This window comes from Dasypus novemcinctus, chromosome 13 (genome assembly GCF_030445035.2).
Source record: "Dasypus novemcinctus isolate mDasNov1 chromosome 13, mDasNov1.1.hap2, whole genome shotgun sequence".
NCBI lineage: Eukaryota > Metazoa > Chordata > Mammalia > Cingulata > Dasypodidae > Dasypus > Dasypus novemcinctus.
The window spans coordinates 91,721,413-91,746,056 of record NC_080685.1 but is presented as its reverse complement, the minus strand read 5'-3'; the positions used below and the strand labels follow the sequence as shown (position 1 = coordinate 91,746,056).

The following is a 24,644-nucleotide window of genomic DNA, read 5'->3' as shown; positions in this document are numbered from 1 at the left end:
ATAAAATCACAACAACTCAAGCTGAATAAGAAATAAAGATAGAGTTCCTGAAGGCTGTATCTCCTTTTTATTCTTTTCCAAAAACTCAGTGTAGAAAGAAGAAATAAAAATAATGAGACGGAGGAGAGGGAGGGAAGCATGGGAAAAGGGAAGTGGAAAAGGAGGAGGAGAAACAGGGGTACCTGCTGAGCACCTATTATGTTCCAGTAACATACTGAACAATTTGTATGTAATATCTCATCTAAGCTCCATCACATCATGGTTTAAAAAAAAATCCCCATTTTATTGATTAGAGAAGAGACCCTGAGGGAGGTTGTCATTTACCCCCAACTACTAAGAAGTCACAAAATAGCAAGAGGGAATCTGGGACTAGAATTGCAATTCTCTGTTACTCAGCTACAACGTGTCTAGGCTCTCTAACTCCAGTTCATAACCTTACCTGCTAAAGAATTTGGTTTGTCTCTAGGAAGGACCTAGAGAAAAAAAATCAGTAGAGTACTAGAGACTAAATTCTCTTGAACTTATCCATTCTAGCATTAAAGAAAGACAACTTTGGAGACATGAGATGTGAAAATAATTGCTGAAAATTCTTCAGTTCCACAGAATATATTTAAGGAAGTCTTGATTTCCTTGAATGGGCCATGATCTCATGTCTCATAGAACCAAGAGCACAAACCATATAATAAACACATTTACTCCTAAAACATTCACAAGCTTGAGTGGAACATAAAGTGCCAAATCAGTGTTCATTTCTATTGAAAACATAGTGATCCAAAAGAATTACTGATTATCAACTCAATTTTGCAGCAGTAATTTAAGCAACAGAAAGTTTTGTTTCTGGAACTTGGATTTCATTAAGGTGTGAAACAGAAAGTACAGGTCATTTGTGGTACAGTTTCTCAAGGACTTGTATATTGTGTACAGGGCTGGGCCCTTTAAACATGTTATTTAATTTAAATCTCACAATGGCCTGATGAGGTGGGTATTATTAACTGCATCTTGCAGATGAGAAAAATTGGACTAAGCAAGGTTAAACACTTTGCCCAGGGCCACACAGCTAAAAAGTGGCAATGGTAGAATTCCCCCACCTTCTCCTCCTTCCCTCCAATCACTCTTAATGCAAAGAGAGTGGGGTGAGACTAACTTGTTTCTTGAGTCTGCTTCCCTGCCAGGTACCTGTGATTTGTAGGACATGGAATTCAACTTAGAAGGGCTCTTCCAATTCTGTAATAAGGTAACTATTAACAAATAATCACACCACACCTTCTCTGGCTCCATAACACACCAGACCAGCAAATCAAGTATCTGTCCAACCAGCATCAACAAGCTGCTTAAAATCAGTGTATGTTAGAGTTCAGATTGAAACTAGTCTCTGCCCTGTTCTCCCAACTCTTACCCCCAAGGCCTAGACATCACACTTCACATGCATACTGTGCCAAGCACTACAGTAACATTACGTCTACTTACCTTTCAAAAAGAGTTTTATGGGAAAAAAAATATACTAGATGGGAGGGAGAGATACATGTAACTAATTCACTCCTTTCCAAATGTTTAGCGTCAGAAAAAAGGTGACTAGGAAACATCTGAGCACATGTATTTAGTGAACATTAGATATTTCCATTTGCAAGATAATTTTCAAATTGATTCCTAATCAGTTTCAGTTACAAAATCCTAGATAATCCAAATGACATTTTTATTGTGTGTTGGTTTTCTTGGCAAGATATCCACATCCTCTATAAGCATGGAATATACCAGGCAGCTACACTTACTTTTTAAAGGGGAAGATCTCACAAGATCTTAGGTTATAACAGGTTTCAATCTGCTTCTTATCTTGGGTGAACATGGGGTAGTGGTTTCAATTGCTTGAATCTTAAGTGCTGGTGGGTTCTTTTCCCATAGCCCTTTACACACATGAAAATGCTGCCACAGTTCAAGTTCACAAATGTTTCTTGCTATCTTTATGGAAAAAAGGTACAGTATTTGGTGCTTTAGTGGTTAAAAAAGTGCCAGCATCACAATCTAGTGTAGGAGACAAAGAAGGATCTATAAGGCAGATCAAAAAGAGCTCTAACAGAGGTACAACCTAAGGGCCAACTAGCTCACAGACATGTACACCAAGGATCACAAGTGGAGGCGGGGGAGGCAAGACCAACCTAACACTGTGGGAAAGGAGGCAGAGCATCAGAAGGTAAGATGAGCAAACAAAAATGGGTTAATAAAAAGGACAGATGGAAGTGTACAGCTTCTAAGTTAAAATATCTCATTACTTAATACTAATAAATTTATATTTGTTAAGAATTTCTTTGATGCTCTGAATACTTTCATCAAGTATATTAATTTCCATACTTACAATATGTAGTCAGGTAGCTATTTTTGGTTTCAGTGATCACAAGCTTTTAAACTGCTATCTGAGGAACTCCAGAATTAGAGAATCATATTTCAATTTAAAAACAACTTAACAAGGAAGCGGACTTGGCCCAGTGGTTAGGGTGTCCGTCTACCACATGAGAGGTACGTGGTTCAAACCCCGGGCCTCCTTGACCCGTGTGAAGCTGGCCCATGTGCAGTGCTGACGCACGCAAGGAATGCCGTGTCACGCAGGGGTGTCCCCCACATAGGGGAGCCCCGCGCGCAAGGAGTGCGCCCCGTAAGGAGAGCCGCCCAGTGCAAAAGAAAGTGCAGCCTGCCTAAGAATGGCGCCACCCACACGGAGAAATGACACAAGATGACACAACAACAAAAACACAGATTCCCATGCTGCTGACAACAACAGAAGCGGACAAAGAAGATGCAGCAAATAGACACAGAGAACAGACAACCGGGGTGGGGGTGGGGGGAAGGGGAGAGAAATACATAAATAAATAAATCTTTAAAAACAAAACAAAACAAAAACAACTTAACATGTTCAGTCAAATGAGGAAGGGATCCAGGACCCACTCTCTCTGCATTAGAGACCATCACATGTCATCATGGGCTGCTAGGTGAGATTAGCTGCATGCAAGCCTTGGAATAAAGGGTCTACTGCCATCACCGAATGGATTAGAACTTCTGAAAAATGTCCTATTAGTTAAAAGGGATGTAGCTCTGAGGCTATTCCTCCCAACCCCACCCTGATGGCTTCCCTCATCTGTTTGCTTGTTGTTTTTGCTCAGTGTTTGTGCCCACTGTCTGTTTATTCTTTAGGAGGAACCAGGAATCAAACCCCAGACCTCCTATGTTGGAGACAGGCCACAACTACTTGAGCAACATTGGCTCCCTGCTTGTTTGTTTTTGCTCATTGTCTGTTTATTGCTTTTTTCTTGTTGTCTTCTCATTGTTTATCTTCTTTAGGAGGAATCAGAAACCAAACCCAGGACCTAGCATGTGGGAGGCAGGCGCCCAACTGCTTAAGCCACATCTGCTCCCAGCTGCGGCCATTTTTAATTCAAGCCTTTGTGTTATTTTTAATTCAAGCCTCCTTGGGTAAACTTCTATAAGTGAGCACATGACTTGACACATAAGGGTCAAGTTCAATTACATGCCACAGAAAGTTCAAGGACATATGCTGGGTTCATGGCAAACCATGATGGTGTTGTGAGAATCAACATGCTCAATATCACACCATTTCATTATCATTTATTGCGTTGCTTATTAAACATCTGGGGGCATATCCAATTAATATTTATGAAGGGAAATGGGAATAGCTGCTTTTGTTAGTGGTTCAACTTTAAAACAAAAATATCCTAATTCTCTTTTTCCCCCCTAAGCACCTAAATCAATTTAAGACTACCTCAAGATTACCACAACTTATCCATGTGAATCAGGATTTTCCTGATACTAGGCAGCCCAAACCAAAATAAGAAATAACTTGGATATTGAAATTGATACACAACTATGACTCTTTTTCATAATCCCAATTTCAATATTTTTAGTTTATAAACACAGTTTCATTATTCTCATCGACTGAGTCTATAATAAGTGCTATAAATTTACACTTTGAAAGTAAATTCATGCCAGTAAAACACTGCTTAGGGCTCTTTAATACATTAGGGTTTTTATTTGTTGTTTTTTAAAAATTCATTTATCCCCTCCACCCCTGTTGTTTTGTACTTGCTGTCTACTCTGTGTCCATTCTCTGTGTGCTCATCTTATCTTTAGCAGGCACTAGGAACCAATCCTGGGACCTTCCATGTGGGAGAGAGGTACTCAACTGTTTGAGTCACCTCAGCTCATTGCTTTTTTGTGTCTCTCATTGTCTTTCCTCTTTGTGTCTCCTTGTATCATCTTGTTGCATCAGCTTGCTGCACCTGTCGTGCCAGCTTGCTGTCTTGCTCGTCTCCTCCAGGAGGCACTGGGAACCAAACCCAGGACTTCCCATGTGGTAAGCAGGAGCTTAATCACTTGAGCCACATCTGCTTCCCACATTACAGGTTTTGTGAAAGGTTTTTATTTTTAAAAAGGAGTCTTTGGCATAAAAATAAAATAGTATCAGACCCTGACATTTATTTCTTCTAGGAGTTCCCAATCTCTTTTATTATTACTGCAGCTTTTCATGTAACATTTCTGGTTCTTTGAGTTTGTATCCTTTCTCAGACATACTCCTCCTTTCAACTGAGGTGTTTTAATTCATTCATTTATTTATTTTTGGATAGCAGTGGGGCAGGAGAGGTGAAGGGAATGTGTGAGGAGGGGAACATGAAAATATTGTACAGACAATTTCCCCAGCCAACATGAACAAAGCCTGGTTTAAAAACAACCTGAAACATACTTCAAACTGGAAAATAAGCAAGTCAATGAGACGTGATATCATAGGGAGCATATTAAGGTTCTGCTAGAGTAGTTTCCTGCACAAGCACCTTCACAGTTTTATTTTATTTGGGGCCACTGGAGCCAAGGGAACTTCATTTGGTTAGGAGATTGAAACTTGTCTTTATATCTTTTCCACCTATCATTTGTTTGTACAGTCTCTTTACTTTCCCTCACTCCCAGAGCTTTAGGTTGTGTAATACTTGGGCATTTAGAGAAAAGGGTCTGCATCCCTTAGGAATGTGTTGAACAGCTGCAAACCTCCTCAAACACTAATCCCTAAAAAGCAGACAAAATATTCAGAAGAATTTTTCTTACTTAAAAAATATTTTCAGGGAAACGGACTTTGGCCCAGTGGTTAGGGCATCCGTCTACCATATGGGAGGTCCGTGGTTCAAACCCCGGGCCTCCTTGACCCGTGCGGAGCTGGCCATGCGCAGTGCTGATGCGCGCAAGGAGTGCCGTGCCACGCAAGGGTGTCCCCCGCGTGGGGGAGCCCCACGCGCAAGGAGTGCGCCCGTGAGGAAAGCCGCCCAGCGTGAAAAGAAAGAGCAGCCTGCCCAGGAATGGCGCCGCCCACACTTCCCGTGCCACTGAGGACAACAGAAGCGGACAAAGAAACAAGACGCAGCAAATAGACACCAAGAACAGACAACCAGGGGAGGGAGGGGGAATTAAATAAATAAATAAATCTTAAAAAAAAAAAAAAAAGACTTTAAAAAAAAATTTTTTTCAGGAGGAAGATCAAGAAAACATAATACTGTACTTGAGATGGAATGACTCGGAGTCAAAAGAAAGGAGGCCCAGAAAGTCACAAGCTGGCTGTGCATCTGCAGAAGAAATTATCATTATAATTGCACTGAAAGAGATAAACCTGCACAGCTGAATCACTAGCTTCAAATACATTAGCCCAATATTTCTTCCTCAACTTAAGACTCTTTATGGACATTCAACAAAGTTGGCCACAAATGCTCAAATGCTCTAAAATATCTAGGGTGAAGAGCCAACTTCATAAAGGTCGGAATTGACCTATTACACTTGCCTTTTTTCCACATTTCCTCTGTTTGGTCTGGGTTGCCTCCTCTATAAAATGGACACATTCCCTGTCAGTGTACAACTAGCTCCCTAAAGGTCTTCAAAGCATGGAACATGCCTATAAAATCTTGAAATACGTCCTGGCCTAAGGTACCATTTAATTAGTAACTGCTATGTTCATGGCTCTGCAGATGGAACACGTGGGCACAAGTATGGCATTACTGGAATGGCTTGAATTTTTGTGCTGCTATACTGAGGTGTGTTTCCTTTCAGACCAACAGTCTCTGACTTGCCCACCCCAAAGAACAACTGTGTGGATAAAATGAGATGATGGATACAAAAGAACCACATTAACAGTGAGGAAATAGTATTATTTTTATTTCCAAATAAACAAGGATGAGGCTTTCAACAATAACCCAACTCTGGGCTGGGCTCTGAGCTGGGGCCAAAGCGCAGCCTGCTGAAAACGCACAGCCTTCCGCAAATAATGGTTAGGGTAAGACAGCAGCAACAGGCAATTAACAAAGCAGCTGTAAGCCTCTGGGAAGATGTGAGGGAGATACCAACCCCAGAGCAGAATTTAATCTACCATTGTCCTTCCCCTAAGGGACAAGGTGGAACTAAAAGCCCTACATTCCACACGGGGACTTGTGTGCTGAGGTTGACAGGAAGGAATCCAAAAGAACCCCAGATTGCCAGAACCCGACATGCTTCAGCACCTTTCACTGTGTCCCCCCTTTCTCAGAACTATCAAAGCTACCAGTCTGTCTTCAGAGATGGCAAATATTAACACATTTAAGAAGAACACTGTTTCTCACTTTTAAAAACAGACATACATGTAATGATAGACAGAACCTGAAATGAAATAAATACATCATTTGATAAATATTATTGAGCACCCACCTAGGTAGAGGATTAAAAACAAAAGGTACATGAAAAATAAAGGGATCATCTGGTGATGGTTGGATAAAAAATGAGTGACAAGGAGGATGGATTTTTAAACCTAGATTCTGTCCTGGCCCCTTGATTAAAACGAAATGAACTGAGGCAGCCAAAGAGATTATTTTATTCAGATGAATGTTATTAGCCTTTCTGGCTTATTTCTCTATTATGAACTTTGCTAATGCTGACAGAAGCAGACAGGCTGGAGAGAGAGGCAAAGCTGCAGCAATTTATGGTCTGACAGTGCCATATGTAAAATCAGACCCTGGCTGACCCAGATAAGCCAGAGGATGGACTGGATTTGTGGAGGAGGGTGTTAAAAAGAAAAGGGGGAAATCACCAAGGTGGGAACTGACTTGAAAAAGATTCTGCCTGCAAGATGGCTGCTAGTTGTGTGACCCAGCAGTACAGTAGCAGCCTGGAGGCATCTTTCAAAGTCAGGTGAGCAGGCACACTTCTCTGGCTTTATCACCACCCGGGCTTTAAGCTTTGCTAGCAATGAGATCAGAGTAGGAGTGTTTAGAGACAAAAAAGGAAAAGAGCCAGACAAAGGCAAATATATATATTTTATGTGTGGAGAAATGAACTTTCAAAATTTCAGAGACAAGTTAGTACCACAAATTGTCTTCAGTAACGTAAACAGATGATTAAAAAGGATTCAAGTAGTGGTATACCCATCTTACTCAAAATAGTCTAAATTGTCCCCTATAATCAGGTTTGGGGGAAGATCTGTATGCAAATGGATTCCTGTGGCTCTGGATTAGTTCCAGGGTGCTTACCCACACCCTTGGTTGAATGGCATGTCCAAGAGCTGGGAACTTAAGAATTTGCTTTGAAGTTGAGCACTGGACTGGCACAGTGTCTGACATCTACTAAGAGCTTAATAACTATTTCCTGAATAGTTATTATACTAAGATTCCTTTGGGTTAGGTCAGAAAACTGGGAATGATCCCCAAGTCTGAGGCACTGTAGATCCAAACTGGAAATTTCTCCATCCATTTACAACAGGACGAGAGACTTCACCCTCACTTAGATGACCCCCATTCCACTCCCTGTTCACAGTGGGTAGAAAGCGGTTCTTCTCTGTACCACTCCAGAGACAACTAGCAGACCATAAGAAGGCAGACATGGATGTCTACCCAAGATTTGGATCTCTGCTACTAAACTCTGCCATCGAGGTATCCTGCCTAGATTTCTGATCTCTTATCATTCAGGATCTTTCTCTGAGTCCTGGATCTCTACTGCCTTGTTATTTTGTGCATTCGTGCATTCATTCATTTATTCAACAAACACTGATTAAGCAATGTTCTAGGTACTGCTCTAGGCACTAGGGATAAAGCGACCACATTCTTGTTTCTGACATGCTTCTCCCATGTTTGCAGACCCCTGGGATCCAGACATGGCTTTCCAGTTCCTTCGATGTAGGAAGACTTGGATAAACCCATTTTATGATACCCTTACTTGGCTGCCCATCAGATCTCTCTATAGCTTCTGCAGACCTGGGGCCTTTCCTTCATTTACACCCCTTATCTTGGCACTAGCATCCTCAGAACTATAGGGAGGAATAAACAAAGAAGCTACTAACCTCTCCATGTGTACTCTGAGTATAGGCTAAATGCTGGAGATCAAGGGGTATGCACTACACCCCAGTATGATCCGTAGAACACAAAGGGCTTAGAAATTCACTTATGTATTAAATTTTCTCCTGGAAACCCCTCAAAATATATGGTCACATCAAAAAGCCTAATCTGACTAATTCATTCAATGAAAACTAATATACCATAGCAAGAGACAAAGACATGAGGAACATAAAAGTTATACATGTTTCTCAGTTTGAAAAGAATTTATAAGCATCTACATTAAGTTGACAGTCGTATCCACATATTCCATAGAATAGCCTATGAACGACTCCACAATTAAGTCTTCAGCTTTTCTTCTCTAGTTAATTAAGATGTCACCAGAAGCCCCATAAGTAATTATACCACATGACAAACATACAGAGAAAAAAATTACATAGACGTGTTAGCAGATTTTTAAAACGAATGAAACCTTGGGATGACTGAAGCACCCAGTGTGGCTCACCCTTGGTAGTTCATTCTAGAGAAATAAATACTTGCCTGTGCCAAACTGCAACATCACTCAGCCATCTACACATCTTCAAAATCTACACATTTTCAAAGCAGTAACCACCACCTTATGAGTAGGATCTCCCTGGCACCAGCAGAGAAGCTTGATCTACAGCCAGCAGCTCCTCCTGGCTGGCAAATGGTACTTAAAAATGCCAAATACCAACAACCCACTTGGGAAGAAAGGGTATAGCCAGAAGATTCAAACACCCATCCCCAACCTGAATTACTCTTCCTGTGACCACAAGTCCCCTTACCTTGCTCATGGTAACAAGAGAAAGGAGGGGAAAAGTAATAAGCTCAAGTCTATACAACTACAGAGCCAAATGGAATGAAGTCTAAATAGTCAGCGGATCAGATGCATGCATCATTATCAGTTCTTGTGTATTAATTTGATATTTTTCTTGCCTTTCTGGGAAGGTAGTTTCTTGAGAGCAAGGTATATTTTGGAATATTCAAAGAATACATAAAACACCAAGAACTGGGTAGGTATTTTGATCAGTATTGACTAACAACAGATGCCACAGCCACAGAAATCCTAAAAGTATTGAACACAGACTATGACTCATTTAATAAATAGTTACTATCTTCAGTCTCCATCAGTGTTGCCTAATCAACTGCTCCAGCATGTACCTTATTGTGCTCCCTCTCTGATGCCTGTTGATTGACTAAATGTGTACACACAAAAGCTTGTGTGTTCTAAATAACAGCACATTATTAACCATGTTGATAATTTACTGGCAAATTTTTAAAGTGTTGGATTGTGTAGAGATGGCCTGGTCAACTTCTAGTGGGTCAAATTATTGAGTCCTACGAGTCTATCAGGAATCCGAATGGACAAAGAACTGCATCCCAGCAAGGTGGTGGACAGCAACCTGAACAATGCTTACATGCTACAGTCTACTCTCAGCTCAGCCACTTACTAGCCAGGTAACTTGGGCTAAGTCACAGTAGCACTCTGGGGCACAACATTCCTTCATTTGCTTAAAAAAATAAACGAAGACAGAAGACCTACCCTATATGACTCACATGGCTGTTACGAAGATCAAGACAAACAAGGTAATGTCCATAAAAAGAACTTTATAAACACTGAAGTGTTCTACAACTATAAATCACTATAAATAATTACAAAGAAAGATAATTATTTTAATTATTATTACTTAACAGTTCACAAGAGATATTCACACACACAAAACAAAGTGGCTAGAATTAGTTCTGAAAAGATAAAACACATCCCAGATTCCCAGGCCTTACCCAGTTGCTCAATGACCTTTCTTTATAAATTCCCTCCTTCATCAGTATACTAAATAGGAATCATTTTGTTGCTGTTAACTTATCACCTGGTTCTCTGGAAATTCCAAAACTGAGGGAATCTCCTGGGTCCAATCTACGGCAGGCTTTAAAAGGAAGATTTTTAAAGTGCAAAGAGAAAAGCCAGTGGGTGCAAAAAATAGAATTATGGAATTTCAGAGCTGGAAAGGACTTTCAAGATGGTCTAGAGTCTAGACCAAACCTGTCATTTTCTAAGTGAAAAAACTGCGACTCAGGGAGCCTGAGGTCACACAGACAGTGGTAGAACAAGGCCAGAACCCAGGTCTCCTGACTTTCCAATCATTTACTTATTTAATTGTGGTTGCTGTTTCAGTTCAACCCCAAAGCCTTTAGCATCTACAAAGCCCTGGTGTTGAAAGAGTTAATGGACAGTGCTCAGCTGCCCAAGCCCCAGCAGCAAAGAGCTATTCTAACACAACACATAACAGGAATACCAAGGGTCCAGCATCCCGGAGCGAGGAAAACTGCTGGTGCCTAACGGCGCCGGAAAGCATGTTGACACACTGCATGTGGTTACACATGAAAGGCAAGTGAATAGGAAAAGCAGTTTTGAATCCCACCCCAATCTAATTTGGGACTGGCTCTGGGCACCTACTAAAGGGCTGAGCCACACCCTGGCCGCTCAGTAAAATGACCCTTCAGTTCCTTCACTCTATTCTGTGGCCTCGGTTAACCCCTTCTCTGCCTTCACAAGGGCTAACAAACATCAAAAAAAGAGGATGATCAAGGAATATCAAGATCCAGAAGACAGCATGGGTGATTGTAGTCATTCTGTAACAACAAGATTCTGAGTCTGGATTCAACTGATACCCTCTAGGATCGACATTTCCAAGCAAGCATGTAATATAAAGCCTTAAACAGCCAGGCTCATAAGTTCTTAAGAGAGCAATTTCTCTAAGTGTGGTTCTTCAAGATCCAAAATCGCCATGCATCAGAATTACCTTGAGTGGAATCCTGAGCTCCTCTGTTGGAGATTCTGATTTGCTAGGGGTGGGGTGAGGCCCGGGAATCTGCATTTTAAATAAGCATCCCAGTAACTGTATGCACACCAAAAATCCAGTGCTCTTAAAGCAGTATTTTTCAAACTGCAGGATACAATCCATTAGTAGGCTAAAGACATAAATTTATAAGGTCACTAGCAAGCATTTCTAAGAAAATAGTGAAACAAAATGTCCTAAAACGAAGAAGAAAATATCAGCATATATCACATAGATATTGTTTTGTAAAGTTTTGTTTTCAGTTAGATCTCTGAAGCAACCAAGATGCCTTTCAATAGGTGAATGGATAAACTGGAATATCCATAGAACGGAATATCATTTAGCAATAAAAAGAAATGACGGGAAGCAGATGTGGCTCAGCAATTGAGCTCCTGCCTATTACATGGTACAGAGGCAGAGGTCACTGGTTCAGTTCGCAGTGCCTCCAAAAGAAGACAGCAAGCTGGCATGATGGGCAGGTGCAGCAAACTGATGCAACAAGAGACACAAGAAGAAAAATATAATGAGAGACACAACAAAAAGCAGGGAGAGGAGGTTCCCAGTGCCTCATAAAGAGGACGAGCTGGCGTGATGGGAAGGCATGGCAAGTTGACGCAACAAGATGACACAAGAGACACAAGAAGAAGAAAAAAACCACAATGAGAAATACAACAAAACTGGCAATGGAGGTGAATCAAGCAATTAGGTGCCTCCCTTCCATACGGGAGGTCCTGGGTTCAGTTCCTAGTGCCTCCTAAAGAAACAAGGAAAATGAACAGACAAACTATGAGGGGGTGGGGTGGGGAGAAATAAATAAACAAACAAACAAACAAACAAATAAATAAATAATAGAAATGATAAAAGAACAGGTTCAAATTGAAGACAGAATTAGTAATTTTGAAGACAGAACATCTGAACTGGAAAAGACGGGGGGAAAAAAAAGGAAATGAGTTCTCAAGACAGGCAAAGACATGGAGGAACCTTAAATGCATATTCCAAAAGTGAAAGAATCCAGTTTGAAAAGGCTGCTTACTGTAATGATTCCAACCAAAAGACGTTCTGAAAAAGGCAAAACTACAGAGACAGTAAAACAATCAGTGCCTGCCAGGGGTGCAGGAGGCAAGGATGAATAGGTGGAGCACAGGGCATTTTTAGGGCACTGAAACTATTCTGGATGATGCCATAATGATGGATACATGACATTAAGCATTTTTCAAAACCCATAGTAATGTACAATGCAAAGAGTATATCCTAATGTAAACTACGTGCATTAGTTACTAACAATGTATTGGTTCATCAATGGTAACAAATGTACCACACTAATGTAAAACATTAATAATAAGGGAAACTGTGTGTAGGGGGTGGTAAAAGGGACCTAAGGGACCTCTCTGTACTTTCTCTGCAACTTTCCTATAAACATAAAACTACTCTAAAAATAGTTTATTATTAATATATGTGTGTGTATGTGTTCTAGCTTGCAATATAAAATAGAGTGATTCATGGTCAAAACAGGTTAAAAGTTACTGCTCTAGAGCAATGGTCCTAAATTTTGGGGGACAATTACATACCCCAGACCCTTTCAACAATCTCAGGAAAATCTGTACTCTCTTCCAAGGGAGGGAGGGAGGATAAATGGAATGTACACGCCATAATTTACCTAAGTCCAGGATCCCTGGACCTCAGGCAGCCTACCCTGGAGGACATCTCTGGGACAGTTACTACAGTGTCTAGTACTCTGATCACAATGGACAGCTGACAATCACTGGACTCTGCCAACAGCTTTCTCCTGATGCTCTGTAGATGACTGACAATGTCTGCATGATATATCTGTGAGGTAAGTGGTCCCAGCATGTTTCCCTTCCTCTCATATTCAAGGTGACTAGAAATGCTGAGGCTAAACAATGTTCTATAGAACAGCAACGAAAAGCTGTTGGCATATCCCAAGAATGAGAATGCTGAAAGCAATGGTATAGGTACAATGTCACTGCTTCCCAAGGAACACCCTCCCCATCTGCAGTATACAAGGATAGGCATGGTGACTGACATCTTTCTGCACTGCTGGTGATAAAGTCAATTGAGGAACACATACTTTATTCCAGAATTGGTGACTTCCTGAACTATAAATGTACCCAGAGACACAGAGACCTTAGCTTCACCTTCTCTGAATGACCAAAAGACAGAAAGTCTTTAGCCCCTGATGGAAGACTCAAAAGGGACAAAGACAATTGGAAAAAGTCAACAACACTAGGTGGATTATTAACTGTTACATCCTAATGGTTAAATCTATCCACACAAAGAGAGGGTAAAAATGGGGGCAAAGGTTTTAGAAACCAGCCTTTGCTGATACAATGAGGCAAAGAGATGGGAAAGTGGCAAGGTATAATGTGGTAAGAGGGAAGGCAGGGGAGATGGAGGGGTAGGGGAGGGGAGATAACCGAGAAGACAGAGAATGAAACCCTAAAACTATTCTAAAACTGTCTGATGCTTTTCAGTAACTTGTTTTCATGTGGTGGAAATTGGCACAGCATCTAGGATGCTTTGGGCCCATCTGTGTTTTTTAACTTAAGCTGTGGGCAAGATTCAGAACAGCTGGAATCAGCAGCACTGACCATGTTATATGTGTTTTGGTAAGGAGAGAAATAAAATGAATGTGTAAGAGATGGAGAAAGAGGGTGAAATGGGGCAGAAGAAAGGGAATCTGAAAGCCATCCCCAGAGAGGAGAAAATGGCCAGGTCAGAACTGATGCAAAATAGCTACTAAAGAGGCCAGAGCATCTGAATGAAGAAAGCCAAGAGCATCAAAACAGGGAGCCAGCAAACAGTCCAGCAACAGGGCCTGAAACTGCAAGTTTGGTTGTCAAGACCAGTGCCTTACAGCCTCACCTCTAAAAAACAGACCAAGACCATCCAAAGGTACTACATCTTGCATGCTACATAAGCTGCTGGTGAAGAGGCCTTGCACACATAGCCTAAAGCTGATAGGAAAGTTGGGTCCTTAGTTTTCTAAATCCAAGGTAAGTTATCCCAGAGAATGGATGGGAGTATGTGAGAAAAGTAGGCTTAGAAGAAATTGGTTAAGGTCCCAATCCATAAGGTGGATTGCTCAGGTACAGGGGGAATGTCTGCAAGATGGTCCCTGGTAACCACTCTTGGTCTGGTCTGCTAAAGTCCTGACTTTATGGATAAGCAGGTCTCTCATTTCTCCTGAGAATGCTCAATCTCTAGTCAAGAGAAAAGATTTGGCAATGAGAAATGCCAGCCAAGACCTTATTCTGAAGGGAAAAAAATGAATACAAATATAAATAAGACAAATTTTATTTCAAATGAATTATAAAACCTCACTGAAGGTCTGGGGGTGGGGGAGAAAGAATTAACAGCTAACTTTTTTTTCCCAGAGGCTAACTTTTGAACACTGTATTTTGGCCCTTAAGTCTGAAAACACAAAAAGAGATCCAAACCAAAACCGAACTCTAGCTAGCACTTTTCTTTTTTAGAAGCATGACTTAGGAATTCTGAAATTAATTTCTGTACATTCTAGGAATGAACAATCAAATAAATATATTACAGATAATGGGAATCAGGTTTCTCACTGGTAAGAGAATAGTTAAAATTAGAAAGGGGAGATAAAACGTGGTGATGGAATGCAACTGAAGATATTGATATGAACTCACAGGTTTTAAGAAAGTTAGGCATATAGGTAAAGAAATAGATATAGATGTAGACATATATGTGTATGTGTGTATACATGTGTTTCCTAGCTGTCTGTTAAGAGGGACTAGAAACGATATTCCAGGCACAATGAGCACATCTAATGTCCATGGCTTCTAAATACCGTTCTTCACAAGAAACCAGGCTGACTGAAGAAACTGCTGACTCCAGAACCGAGGCAAGGAAAGTGCCAGATGAGTCTGGAACATCCTGTTGCATCAGAAAGTAAGGAAGTACTCAAAGACTGGTGGGGACAAATCAGCAGCCAGGTTAATGTGACACCGTTGGCCAAATCTGGGACCATATGATCATCAAAATACATAAAAATGTAAAGGATTATAATCTTTCAAATAAAATAAGAATCCATGAGTCCACATTTATATAAACCAAACAAACAAATACATGGAAATGGAGAAACTACTCCTTGTAGTAGAATTTCAACTATAAATACAGAAGAATGATGGAAATGAAAAATTCACCATTTGGTAAGCATCATCATAATAATTGATTCAAGTTAAAAATCATTATAACTAAATGATTTAGTTGATAAAAAAATCACTAAAACTAATAGGTATAAGGTTTGATGAGTAGCAGGATATCACATGGTCTCAAAGTTCCTCTCCACAACATGTGCATTAATTACAAAGCATAAAATGGAATCACTTCACAGTGGGAAAACCTGGTAGATACCACCTAACCAAATGATCAATTTTAACATTATCAGTAATGGGACAAATAATCAGCAAGTTCTTCCTGAAATTATGCACTAAAAAGAACACAAAATCACTCCCATGGTATGGTATAACCTCAACTGAATCATAACGTATCATAGGAAATATCAAATTAAGTGACATTCTAAAAACTAACTGGGCTGCACTTTATAAAAAATGTCAGTGTCATGGAATTCAAAGGAAGACTTCGAAACCGGTTTGTTCCACATTAAAAGAAAATAAAGAGACATGATAATTGACTGAAATGCATAATCCTAGATTTTCTTTTGCCAACAAGGAAATTTTTGGAAGAAATGGTAAAATCTGAATAAGATGTATAGATTAGATAATATTATTGTATTAATATTTATGTCCTTATTTTGATAACTATACTGTGATTATGTTAGAGAATGACTTTAGTTTTAGTAAATACACAGTGAAGTATGTAGATGCAATAGGGTATATAGAGGAGTAGATGTAGTTCAGTGGTTTGAGCACCTACTTCCGAACACGTACAAGGTCCCAGATTCAATCTCTGGTACCTACTTAAAAAAAATAGGGTATCATGTCTGTAAGTTATTCTCAAATGTTTCAGAAAAATAGAATATGTATGAGTGCATGTTTTATACAGAAAGAGAAGGATAACACAAATGCAGAAATATGTTAACATTTTTTGGACAATCTGGGCAAACGATATATGGGAATTCGTACTATTCTTGCAACTTTTCTGTTAAATCCAAAGTTGTGTCAAAATTTTAACAATAATAATAAAGATCCCACCCCTGAGGAAAATGAATTCATTTCTCCCATCTCTTCTCCTTTGGCAGCGAGTATATACAACCTTTGTTATCTCTTTCATACAAATTGATCTTCCACATAGAACCATGAGCATCTTGAGAGTACAGAGTTGGGTTCTACACCTTTCTGTGACCCAGCATCTGCAGAGAAACCGCTGGTCACTTTTGGTGATGAAGATGAAGCCAAATTTATTCCTTAATCACATGCAATACTGGTAACTAAAAGAGTCACTCAGTTCTGGCTCCTCAACCTCAAGCGCTCTCTGTCTCTCTGTCTCTCTGTCTCTCTCTCACACACACACACACACACATACTCCTCTTAAAATACCTGCACATTAAATGGTGGCTGGCTAGATTATTCTTATGTACATATTTAGTTCCTAGCACAGCCCCTGAAATTCACATACCAGGAACAGTGTTAGCTAAATTTTCCATACTGATGGACTTGTTTTCCAGAAAGAATCATAGTACAAGGATGCTCTTACCCACCTTCCCAAATAATAGACAATTTTATCAAAGATTTTCAAGCCAGTTCTTTCTGGCTAATTAGAATAGTTCAAACACAGGCAAGGACCTGATAAAATGCTGTTTTTCATATGATGGAAGGTAAGAATTCTTCTTCAAGTCTTATTTAATTTGGTACCAAAAAAACATGAATTATGCATATTTTTTTTCCATTATGGCTTCCCCAAACTAATGGTAAAGTGGAAGGCTTCCCAGAGCACTCATCATTAGGCTGGAAACTCAGTATGGTGTTTGGGGGAGTGGGGAGTGGGGAGTGGGCTAAAGAAGAGGCAGCACTGAAGACTTCTTCACCCACCTCCGAAATTGATGTAATAGAGACCTGGTAAAACCAACACTGAAAAAGTACAATAAGGTTAGAATCCAAGACAAAACTCTTAGGGAGGTGCTAATGGAAGAGACTGTGCTTCCATACAATTATGCCTGTGTGACCCTCCTGAATATGTATGCAGCCCTCTGTGGTAGGGAAGGGCACACATTTCCACCCATTACCAGCTAAAACAGAAGCAAGTGGTGACTGACAAGCCTGGTCCACATATAATAAAGGGAGGTGGGGTAAAGAGGGGTGGGCAGGATGTCAATATTCTCAAGATGCTGAACCTTCCTTAATTGTGCCTGACTTCTTGGGTTCACCTGATCTCTAGTCACAGTTCACTCAATAGCCTATGCTTTGTCTTCAAAGAAATCCGTCTGCAGCATCATTTCCACCTCTACTTTGCAGAATCAATTCTGTACCAACTTCCTGCTTTTGCTAAATCCCCGAGATGCTCCCTATAAATTCAAAGAATTTCAAGCATCAACAGAAACCCTCACCCCCACCCTCAAAACTTAGTTACGAACATCTGTTGTTTACAAGGGTTCAGGCTGAGAGCTGCCAGACTTGTTCTGCAACCTCTACTTTAACACAGAGGCTGCCAGGGAGGGATGTCTGAATTTCATGCAAGGATGCCCTGTCCCCACTGCTTAAGCAGAAATCAGCAAACACAGCTAGAAAGCCTACCATTGAAGATAATCCTAGTTTGTTCAATTCATTTTATAATCCTGGTTCTTTAACCAGCTGTACCCAGAATGTGTTAAGAAGTAGATCCTCCCTGAATTAAAAAATCCAAGGCACAATCATAGGTGGGGGGAAGAAAGAAAGATGGGGGTGTTTAAAGGCAGTTGCTTGATAGAAAGGATGATTCTTTTTCATCTCCCAAAAATCCAAATCCTACTTTTTTTCTCCTTCTTCCTAAACCTTTCATTAACACTGAGCTCTTCCTATAGGACTGTTCTCCTCCCAGCACAATACTTCAGTGCAGTGTAGGAATCAGCTATTCAAATCTTTACTTCAATTAACAGGGGACCAAATCTAATAGAGAACATAACTGTCATCTTTTCGTTTTCCCCTGATTGAGCCAAGGTTGAGCTCTCCTGAGTATGCCATCTTTTCTCCCTCCCTGGTAACTACTGGAACTGGCTTTAAACGGTGTCCTATTTTTAGATTCACGTGCCCATGTGGTATTATTCTCTCTTAGCCTGCCTGATTTTCCCCATTTCAATTATGAAAGTCTGTACAGCAGAGACTGTCTTCTTCTTATCTTGTAAACCCTCCCACTTAACACAGCCAGCTCGCAATAAAGATGACATGGCTTTTGCCTTAAAAAGAGGAGCTGGATCAAAGTCAATTCATTTAATTGGCAATGAATTCCTGAGAATTAAAGATCTGGTGAAGCAGCCACATATCGCTTCCTGTGTCTACTATGGAATTATTACGGGACTTACAAGAGTTAAGAAAATGAATACTAAAAGCTCCTTTGCCCCAGCACCACTGTCAAGGGACAGGATCACCAGTGTTCTCTGCACTGCAAGCAGAAAGCCTGAGGTGTGGCCCGCTGACATTCCAGTGGTAGTTTCTAGGAGACACAGGAAGCTCTCACTAGTCCTCAATGTCCTCCCAATTGCTCATAAACGCATGTGTTGCTTCCAACCTGCCCTCTGTCATTTCCTCCTTTTAGAGGAGGAAATGAATCCGTTTATGGAGAAGCTTGGGAGCTTCTGTTTGGCAGCATGAAACAACCTGGCAAAACACATTCTGTTATGCTCCTGACCAAGGCTTATACTGCACTGGCTTTCTGGTCTTGATGGACCGCAGAAGGCTAAACAGGACTGATGTTCATTTTTTCACCCAGGTTCCATTTGGGACGCATTGGCTTCAGCAGGCAATTTGGGCTATTAACTCCACGTGGACAAGGAAATCAGAGGGTGATTGTATGACAAATTTTCTCCTCTTGATAATGAGCCTGGATCTAAAAGTAACATGCAGCCACATAGCTGCTTTTTTTTTTCCTCTCTCCCTTTCCCCATCCCCCCAGTTGTCTCCTCTCTCTGTCCATTTGCTGTGCATTCTTCTGTGTTCACTTTCATTCTTGTCAGCGGCACGGGGGAACAGTGTCTCTTTGTGTTGCGTCATTTTGCTGCATCAGCTCTCCGTGTGTGCAGCACCACTCCTGGGCAGGCTGCACTTTTTTGCATGGGCAGCTCTCGTTTACGGGGTGCACTCCTTGCATGTGGGGCTCCACTGTATGGGCGACACCCCTGCGTGGCATAGCACTCCTTGCACACATCAACACTGCACGTGGGCCAGCTCACCACATGTATCAGGAGGCCCTTGAACACTGGACCTCCCATGTGGTAGGCAGATGCTCTATCCGCTGAGCCAAATCTGCTTCCCCACATAGCTTTTTGCAATAGAAGTATCTGAGGATAGGCCAAAACATACACAAGCTGAGTTTTTACAGGTACTGGTCATACAAGTGGATGGAGTCCCATAATTGCATACGTCCTGCCCAAAGTAGCCAGACCATAGACATCAGGAGAGAGGGTGAGTTTGTCAGTCATGAGCGCTGGGCTCACAGGGTCTTTGGGAAAAATGGAGACAGACATGCTCTTACCTAGGCCAGGTTAGTGTACTTATCACTGCAGAGAGAATACTAGTGAATCTGATCTAACAGCGTTCTTTCTAGTATAGTTATGCTCAGTCCCAACACCTGAGGATGAGAATAAAAGTAGCTACTATTTATATTTACTGTGTGCCAAACACTGTCTTAAGGGCTTCACAAAAATAAAAAAAATAAAAATAAAAAAACACAAAGGGCTTCACATATATTAAGTTACTGAATCATCCTAACAACCCAGTGAGGTATGATTATCCTCATTTTACAGATGTGGAAACTAAGGCAGTTGAGAATCTTTATCCCAAATAACCCAGCTAGTAAGTGGATGTGTGTGTGTGTTGGGGCAGGGGGATCCAGGATTGTAAAACCCAGAAAGTCTGGTTTCAGAACAAGTGATTTTAACTACCATCCTATATTCTCCCCTGGTAATAATGAAATTATTATAGTGGTTACCATTTACTAAATTTTCTACATTATATATACTAGGTTAGTGTTTTATGTATATTGTATCTAATCCTTAGAATAACCCTTCAAGGTAAGTATTACTCTCCACATTTCATAGATGAGAGACTGTGGCTAATGGGGGTCAAATGACTTGCTCATGGCCACACAGCTATAAGCAGAAGAGCCAGGATTCAGATCCAAGTCTGGCTCAAAACTCTGGGCTTTTTAAAAAAATGTATTTATTTTTTCCTCTTTCCCCTCCTCGTCCCTGTCCCCGTCCGTCGTACCGCTGTTTTTGCTGTCTGGGTCCATTCGTTGTGTGACCTTCTGTATCTATTTTTCTTTTTCTCTTCTCACTTTTTCTCCTCTAGGATTCACTGGGATTTGATCCTGGGGACCTGTGATGTGGAGAGAGGATCCCTGTCAGCTGTGCCACCTCAGTTCTTGGTATCTGCTGCACTTCACCTTGACTCTTCCCTTTGTCTCTCTTTTGTTGCATCATCATCCTGCTGTGTGACTCACTTGAGTGGGCACTGGCTTGCTGGGCAGGCACTGGCTTGGAACATGGGCACTCACGTGGGCACCTGGCTCACCAAGTGGGCACTTGGCTCACCTTGTGGGCACTCGGCTTGTCACACAGGCACTCACGCGGGCACTTGGCTCGCTGCATGGGCACTCAGATCACCACACAGGTACTGGTTTGCTGTGCAGGCACGCTTTCTCTTCTTCTTTTTCACCAGGAGGCCCCAGAGATCGAACAGGGTCCTCCCATATGGTAGGCGGAAGCCCTATCACTTGAACCACACCTGCTTCCTGGGCTTTTTAAAACTAAGTCATAAAGTCTCACAAAGAGCATCCAAATGAATTCTTTCTGTGTTCCAAAAACTGGCCACCACCCTGTCTTGCTAATCTCCCAAGCTGCCTTCTTGTCTCTTCCATCCTGCTTTATCCATGTGTTAGGAGCACTCCCAACTCCAACTACCACCTACGATTCTGTATGAACTGGGCCAGTGAAAAATTCACTCGGGGACCTTGTGTTAAGTCTCTGAATAAAAGCAGCTTGAGCCATGGGGAAGAGAAGCCAATGCTTGCTCAACACCAGATGCTACATCTGGGCAAATCTTCCGTGAGGGAACAAATAGCTCCCAAAAATGTTCAAAATGAATGAGTGATAAGCTGGCCCCAGACAGTTAAGGGTTCTCCCTTCTGACAGCTTCATGCTTCACCCATCTTCCCTCTTCAAAGTCACCCGAGACTCAAAGAGGAACTTTCTGGTCCTCCACCCTTTCCAAGTTACATCCACTGCTTTAACATTCTCTGTGGACAATTTACTCAGTGCTTTGAAATCCAATGCTATCCCATGCGATTGATGAACAACTTTGAACTCAACTTTAGAGGAGGAATCCATCAACAGTAGTGACATCACTACAGCTTCAGTGATGTGCCCAGTTAAGTACTGGGCCCAAGGCCAGTAACATGGATTCTATAAGAATGTCTCTTTAATTGTGTATTTAACCTCCCTCTGAAAGGAGTACTGCAGTTTGCTTGTCTACCAGATTCTTGAGATACTAAGCCCCTACTCCTTCACATCCCTCCCATAACCAGCCAAGTAAGCAGATTTACTTTCCATGCATATCTCCTTAATAGTCTACTAACTAAATGAAGGAGAATGGGATGTTGCCTCATTCAGCTCTGTCTCCAGTACCTAGCTCAATGCCTCCTATGTAATATGCTCCCCAAAGTGTTTACTAAATGAATGCACAAATAAATATATCTTTTAAATCCCTTTTCATTCTCTGCAATTTGGGTACCACAGACAATGAGAATGGGATGTTGCCTCATTCAGCTCTGTCTCCAGTACCTAGCTCAATGCCTCCTATGTAATATGCTCCCCAAAGTGTTTACTAAATGAATGCACAAATAAATATATCTTTTAAATCCCTTTTCATTCTCTGCAATTTGGGTACCACAGACAATACAAAGTAGAGGCTCTCTTTTTTTCACTCCTTCTAAATCTTTAGAAATCATACACATTTCCTCTACAGACATTCCATCATCACCTATGATATCCAAATCTTTACTAACAGCCCAGGCCACTCTTCGAGTCCTGAATGTAGCTATTCATTTTCTGTCAATTACTGCAAATTTCAGCCTCAACAGCTTTCCAATACCTTAAACCCAACATCTAAAAACCAAATTTCTCATAATCTAGCCCTCAAAAACAAAAGCCCTCCTTCTCCTTACTTCTGTATTTCTGTTAAAGGCACCATTAATCTATCAGTCACACAAATCCAAAAGAAACTCTAAGACCCTCTTTCTTTTGTGCTTCCTAGCTCACTTGAAACCCAAATCCCATCAGTCAGCAACTCCTGTTGATTCTTCCTACATGAGTTATTTTCCATCTGTCCCTGGACTATAAACTCCAGGAGCAAAGAGAGTTATATCTGTCTTGCTTGGTGTGTCTGGCACATGGTGAGAACATAATATGCATTTGTTAAATGGATAGTTGGATAAATTTCTATTCTTTTCATTCCTACCAACCTACGCTAATTTAGATTCTTATTATCTGCTGCAGCAACTGGTTCTGCTATCTCAAACTTGTTTCTTGTCACCTAGCAAACCACCACCAGGTCAGTCTTCATGAAGCAGAATTCATACCACAGCATGGACACTAAGCTGTTCAAACCTTCAAGCATTTCCAATATCTATTATATACAGCCAAGTCATGAGTTACCCCAGCGATCCCTGTCTGTTCACTGCACCCTGAAAGTACTTTGTTTTTATCTCCTGCTGTGCTTTGCCTACCTAAATTTTCCTCCCCCACCCACCCCATTTCACCTATCAAAATCCTACTCATTTTCTTCAAGGTCTGGCTCAAATCCCATTTCCTCCCTTAAAGTTTCCTGACCACACCAATTGCATGCCATCCCCACTGACTGTGAATTGTTCTCAGCACACACTCGGTCCTTACCACTTACTATCTTCTAATGAAGATGTGTATTCTTGTATTCAGGTATAATTTATCCCTAACTAGATTATAAATCTTTGTTGGACAAAACCACTACTTCTAATTCTTTGGATCTCTCCCTCTAAGAGTCTAGAACAATGCCTTAAAAATGTTCAACAAATATTTACTGAGGAGGTGAAGTTGGAAGAAAGACAGAAAAGATGTTGGCAGTAGGTACAAAACAGCAAAAGGTCTCTGCAAGGCACACAGCAGGATAACAATGCAGGAGTATTCCTCTAAAGATTCTACAAAGTTAAAAAAAAAACCAAAAAGCTCGAAATAAAAGAAATGAGGTATTAAAAGTAGGAGATCAAAACAAGCAAGCAGGCAGTGGGTGTAGCTCAGTGGTTGAGCACCTGCTTTGCACAAACGAGGTCCCAGTTTCAATCCCCAGTACCTCCTAAAAACAAAACAAAACCAAAAAAAAAACAAGCAAACTATGACTGAAGGGTAATTAATAGCAAGTCTATGTTATAAATAAATAAATAAATACCAGAGGAGGCAACGTCAGTCAGAGTCCTGCTAGGCAATATTAACACAGATTCTACTTTAAAGAGACAATCAAAGGCTCAGCAATAAATAGGAATACATTTATACTCTTCAAGGAGCCAAAGAAAATGCTTCCCTAGGAAGGCTTCCTACCGTCACTTAACATTTTATCTCTGCTCTTAAACCAGGTTGACAGAATTTCAGACACTAACAGGATCCTCCCCCAATTCAAAGGGATAAGGGAAGCCGTATCATCTATCCTAAACAAAGCAGAATAAGGTAGAATCAAATAATTGGTATAGTTCCATCTGCAGCATCTCTCTTCCAGGAGGGGAGGGGAAAGAGAAGGGGAAGAATGGGACAACAGGGTCAGACTTTGCAATGGAGTCGGAGCTGTGTGGGTTTTAATGAGGATGTTTGCACGGAGCACAGTGTGGGAGAGGACAAAAGGTGAGCAAATCAAAACAGAATAGGAAGCAAAGTTGAAGGGTGAGAGGGTAATGGCTTCCAAGGAAGGAGGCTTTCCATGAAAAGATGAAAAAAGCAGTTCAGCAATGTTTGTCCCTAAATGCTGTCACTTAAGAACGGTAATAAAATACCTAACCAAACCCAGAATGAGTGGTTGAAATCTAGCCAGGATGGGAAACTGGCTGGAAAAGGGAGGGATGAATCCATGTGTACTGACTTCGGCCCTGGCCAACCTGCCTCATCCCCAGATGAATAGTTTCCATGTCCCTGTGATGTATCTGTCCAGAGCTGCTGCTGGCAGCTGCTCTCCTGGCAGCACAGGGAGACAAATTCACAGCATTGCTAGGCCAACAGCTGCTATGGCTC

The 24,644-nt window shown here is 41.1% G+C and overlaps 1 protein-coding gene across 9 annotated transcripts in view; it reads right to left on the bottom strand.

Annotated features, from left to right (window-relative positions):
- The window catches only part of SRGAP2 (SLIT-ROBO Rho GTPase activating protein 2), a 261,250-nt gene that overhangs the window by 122,865 nt on the left and 113,741 nt on the right, over positions 1-24,644 (bottom strand). The gene's annotated exons all lie outside the window — the stretch shown is intronic.